Raw genomic sequence first — 6,000 nt, forward strand, 5'->3', positions numbered from 1 at the left:
ATATAGGGAATATTGTGCCATTTGGGACGCATATCAAATCTCTTGACCAGACTATCCTACTGTCTGATTCCTCTCTTTACACCATAGACTATGCGCCTCAGTGAGTTTGAAATGTCACAGAATATCTACTGAATGTATTTTAAACTGTTTCCATAGGCCTGTATGGGTGGCAAATACCTCAAAGTAATGGATTTTATGCACAAGTATACCCTGTATATCTGTAAAAAAAAAAAAAAGAAGAGCCGTTATCTACTTAACATTTTAAAAACAGTTTATTATAGATTTCACTTTTAGGAGAAGGGTTCTGGGCTTTTGTCAAGCCCTTTAGACTCTTCAGTAGGCGACAGAACGTTGAAGTGGTGATAGAACGCAGCCTTGAGTTCCGAGATGTAGCAACCAGAGAGCTGTTTCCATGGCAACGTGGATCTACCTTCGCTTTCCTCCATCAGGAGCACACTCAGTCCCATTACTCTGTTGTGTGTGGAGAAAAGAACTGTGTGTGTGTGTGTGTGTGTGCGTCCCAAATGGTACCCTATTCCCTATACTGTCCACTACTTTTGAGCAGAGCCCTATAGGCCTTGGCCAAAAGAAGTGCACTACATAGGGAATAGGGTACCATTTCGGACGTATCCAGTGTAGCTGTGTGGAGAAAATAAATCTTATGTGCTGTGTACTTGTTCAAGACAGTGACCTTGATTAGAATAAAGGAGAGGAGATGGAAAGATGGAGAAATTGAGAGATGGGGCGATGATGTGAGGAGTGGGTAGTTTTTTTTATGTGTTGTTGCGTCTGTTCTGTTATTGAGTGTCACTCTGTCTCCACTCCAATATCTGGTTTTCACTTAATCCAGAAAACTTCAACAGTCAATCCTACTCCATAGGGCTGGTTTCACCATACCCAGACTCTCCATTGATATAAAAACTATGGTTTTTCATTGATATGTCAAAGTGTTTGAAAGTGTAAGAGTAAGGTCCAGCACACTGGCCCAGAATGTTCTCTGTTTTAACCTAGGTACAGTATTTCACATCTTCTGGTATCAGACAGTATGGTATCTGGCCCAGAATGTTCTCTGTTTTAACCTAGGTCCAGTATTTCACATCTTCTGGTATCAGACAGTATGGTATCTGGCCCAGAATGTTCTCTGCTTTAACCTAGGTCCAGCATTTCACATCTTCTGGTATCAGACAGTATGGTATCTGGCCCAGAATGTTCTCTGCTTTAACCTAGGTCCAGCATTTCACATCTTCTGGTATCAGACAGTATGGTATCTGGCCCAGAATGTTCTCTGCTTTAACCTAGGTCCAGCATTTCACATCTTCTGGTATCAGACAGTATGGTATCTGGCCCAGAATGTTCTCTGCTTTAACCTAGGTCCAGCATTTCACATCTTCTGGTATCAGACAGTATGGTATCTGGCCCAGAATGTTCTCTGCTTTAACCTAGGTCCAGCATTTCACATCTTCTGGTATCAGACAGTATGGTATCTGGCCCAGAATGTTCTCTGCTTTAACCTAGGTCCAGCATTTCACATCTTCTGGTATCAGACAGTATGGTATCTGGCCCAGAATGTTCTCTGCTTTAACCTAGGTCCAGCATTTCACATCTTCTGGTATCAGACAGTATGGTATCTGGCCCAGAATGTTCTCTGCTTTAACCTAGGTCCAGCATTTCACATCTTCTGGTATCAGACAGTATGGTATCTGGCCCAGAATGTTCTCTGCTTTAACCTAGGTCCAGCATTTCACATCTTCTGGTATCAGACAGTATAGTATCTGGAACATATTCTGAACAGACTCAGTACCCAACAAGTAACAATACTGATATTCTGTTCCTGTAGGCCTGTTTGTCCTTTCCATTTGGAGGAGTAATATCATGTGTTCAAAAAGAGCTGTGATGTCGTGTGTCCTCTCTGCTTTACATGTGATGATGGTGATAATGATGATGACGATGACGGTGATGATGACGGTGACGATGATGGTGATGATGATGATGATGGTGGTGGTGGTGATGATGGTGATGATGATGATGGTGATGATGATGGTTATGATGATGATGATGACGATGATGACGTGATGATGACGGTGATGATGATGGTGATGATGCGTCCTTCTCTGTCATATGTTGATTTTCCCATGGATGACAGGCCAGCAGGTGTCACGGTCAAAGTGTTCCCTCCTGGACATACAGGCACAGCAGGTGTCACAGTCAAAGTGTTTCCCCTGGACATACAGGCACAGCAGGTGTCACGGTCAAATTGTTCCCCCCTGGACATACACGCGCAACAGGTGTCACGATCAAAGTGTTCCCACTAGACCCACTGTCACAATGATGTAGACAGAGAGAGAGAGAGAGAGAGAGAGAGAGAAAGCATTTCTGACAAATAAAAACAGATTGATGGATTGGACAGGGACAGCAAATTAAGGGATAGATCTGTTGTTGTGCGTTCTGTTTTTCTCAGGGCATTGTAGGTCACTGCGAAATCACATTACTGTTTTTCATTTACGATTACTAGTTCGATGATTCATCGCTGATGGTATTGCCTTGAACAACATTGAAAGTGTAGGCATATCTTTCAAATACAACCCACTGGCTGGTTCTGAACCACCATCATTAAATATGAAGTAAGAACAGGATGTGCCCATTCTTCCCTCTCTGAAAGTGAGATGGTGTCAGCGTCCCAAATGGCACCCTATTCCCTATGTAGTGCACTACCACTGGTCAAGAGTAGTGCACGGAGTAGGACACAGGGTTCCATTTGGGACGCAAGCCAGTATGACACAATCAAATATGATCCAGTTTATTACCTCAGTTCTAAAGAGAGGGACTGCATCAGTATTTTTTGTGATTCATAGCAGCACTTGAGGGTGTTAATGAATATTTAAAGTTGTGTTCCAAATAGCACCCTATTCCCAGCCCTATAGGCCCTGGTCAAAAGTAAAGCACTATATAGGAAATAGGGTGGCATTTGGGACTCAACGGAAGTCTATCCACAGGAGGGATGAAGTAAGTAGCCTGCGAAGGGCGTGATCACAGTGAAACTGAACACGATGAGGCAACAAAAAAATACATAATGTGTCACACTGCAGAAAGCACTAAAACTATTAAGCCTAAAGGTAAATAACATCAGCCACAGCAAATAGACCAACCTGTTGTTGTTTTACTGCTGCGTGGACACTGATCCTGGGACTGCACAGGAAATCATTTTAGATCATTATTTCACGTTGCAAACAATGTGATGCTTTTGAATTTCACGCTTCAATTTCGCTCCCATTATTATCCACACAAACCCTAACCCTTTGCATTATGGAAATACTGTGATGCTTTTGAAAAGTCTAGTTTGATTAAATTTTTATAACACGTCATATCTTTTTATAGCACACAAATTAGCCAACCTGGTCACAAAGAGGAACCATTAGGAAACCAATTAGTGACCACAAACAGATAACAATTATCTGAATTACTGCAGTGTACTATGCAGGAGAAACACTATGTCTGTTACTGCAGGTCACCATACAGGAGAAACACTATGTCTGTTACTGCAGGTCACCATACAGGAGAAACACTATGTCTGTTACTGCAGTGTACCATACAGGATAAACTCTATGTCTGTTACTGCAGGTCACCATACAGGAGAAACACTATGTATGTTACTGCAAGTCACCATACAGGATAAACTCTATGTCTGTTACTGCAGGTCACCATACAGGAGAAACACTATGTATGTTACTGCAAGTCACCATACAGGAGAAACACTATGTCTGTTACTGCAGGTCACCTCGGTTCTAAAGAGAGGGACTGTATCAGTATTTTTTGTGATTCATAGCAGCACTTGAGGGTGTTAATGAATATTTAAAGTTGTGTTCCAAATGGCACCCTATTCCCATCCCTATAGGCCCTGGTCAAAAGTAGAGCACTATATAGGAAATAGGGTGGCATTTGGGACACAACCGAGGTCTCTCCACAGGAGGGATAAAGTAAGTAGCCTGCGAAGGGCGTGATCACAGTGAAACTGAACATGATGAGGCTCAAAAACATAATGTGTCACACTGCAGAAAGCACTAAAACTATTGAGCCTAAAGGTAAATAATATCAGCCATAGCAAATAGACCATAATATTGTTGTTTTACTGCTGCATGGGACACTGATCCTGGGACTGCACAGGAAATCGTTTTAGATCATTATTTCACGTTGCAAACAATGTGATGCTTTTGAATTTCACGCTTCAATTTCGCTCCCATTATTATCCACACAAACCCTAACCCTTTGCATTATGGAAATACTGTGATGCTTTTGAAAAGTCTAGTTTGATTAAATTTTTATAACACATCATCGAGAAACAAAAACGTAATCTCTTTTTATAGCACACAAATTAGCCAACCAGGTCACAAAGAGGAACCATTAGGAAACCAATTGGTGACCACAAACAGATAACAATGATCTCAATTACTGCAGTGTACCATGCAGGAGAAACACTATGTCTGTTACTGCAGGTCACCATACAGGAGAAACACTATGTCTGTTACTGCAGGTCACCATACAGGGGAAACACTATGTCTGTTACTGCAGGTCACCATACAGGGGAAACACTATGTCTGTTACTGCAGGTCACCATACAGGAGAAACACTATGTCTGTTACTGCAGGTCACCATACAGGAGAAACACTATGTATGTTACTGCAAGTCACCATACAGGAGAAACACTATGTCTGTTACTGCAGGTCACCTCGGTTCTAAAGAGAGGGACTGCATCAGTATTTTTTGTGATTCATAGCAGCACTTGAGGGTGTTAATTAATATTTAAATGTGTGTTCCAAATAGCACCCTATTCCCTACGTAGTGCACTACCACTGGTCAAATGGCACCCTATTCCCTATAGGCCCTGGTCAAAAGTAGAGCACTATATAGGAAATAGGGTGACATTTGGGACACAACCGAGGTCTCTCCACAGGAGGGATAAAGTAAGTAGCCTGCGAAGGGCGTGATCACAGTGAAACTGAACATGATGAGGCTCAAAAACATAATGTGTCACACTGCAGAAAGCACTAAAACTATTGAGCCTAAAGGTAAATAACATCAGCCACAGCAAATAGACCAACCTGTTGTTGTTTTACTGCTGCGTGGGACACTGATCCTGGGACTGCACAGGAAATCATTTTAGATCATTATTTCACGTTGCAAACAATGTGATGCTTTTGAATTTCACGCTTCAATTTTGCTCCCATTATCAGGAGAAACACTATGTATGTTACTGTAGGTCACCATACAGGAGAAACACTATGTCTGTTACTGCAGGTCACCATACAGGAGAAACACTATGTCTGTTACTGCAGGTCACCATACAGGAGAAACACTATGCCTGTTACTGCAGTGTACCATACAGGAGAAACACTATGTCTGTTACTGCAGGTCACCATACAGGAGAAACACTATGCCTGTTACTGCAGTGTACCATACAGGAGAAACACTATGCCTATTTGTGCACACAATAAATGATGATCTGTTACGTTTCCCAGGAATATTCCACACCTATGTGTGGAGCCCCAGGACCCATGATGACTAGCTAGCTGGGTGATATATGTGTGGAGCCCCAGGACTCATGATGACTAGCTACAGTGGGGAAAAAAAGTATTTAGTCAGCCACCAATTGTGCAAGTTCTCCCACTTAAAAAGATGAGAGAGGCCTGTAATTTTCATCATAGGTACACGTCAACTATGACAGACAAATTGAGGAAAAAAAATCCAGAAAATCACATTGTAGGATTTTTTATGAATTTATTTGCAAATTATGGTGGAAAATAAGTATTTGGTCACCTACAAACAAGCAAGATTTCTGGCTCTCACAGACCTGTAACTTCTTCTTTAAGATGCTCCTCTGTCCTCCAATCGTCAACTGTAATAATGGCACCTGTTTGAACTTGTTATCAGTATAAAAGACACCTGTCCACAACCTCAAACAGTCACACTCCAAACTCCACTATGGCCAAGACCAAAGACCTGTCA

Source organism: Coregonus clupeaformis, chromosome 7 (genome assembly GCF_020615455.1).
Source record: "Coregonus clupeaformis isolate EN_2021a chromosome 7, ASM2061545v1, whole genome shotgun sequence".
NCBI classification, from domain to species: domain Eukaryota; kingdom Metazoa; phylum Chordata; class Actinopteri; order Salmoniformes; family Salmonidae; genus Coregonus; species Coregonus clupeaformis.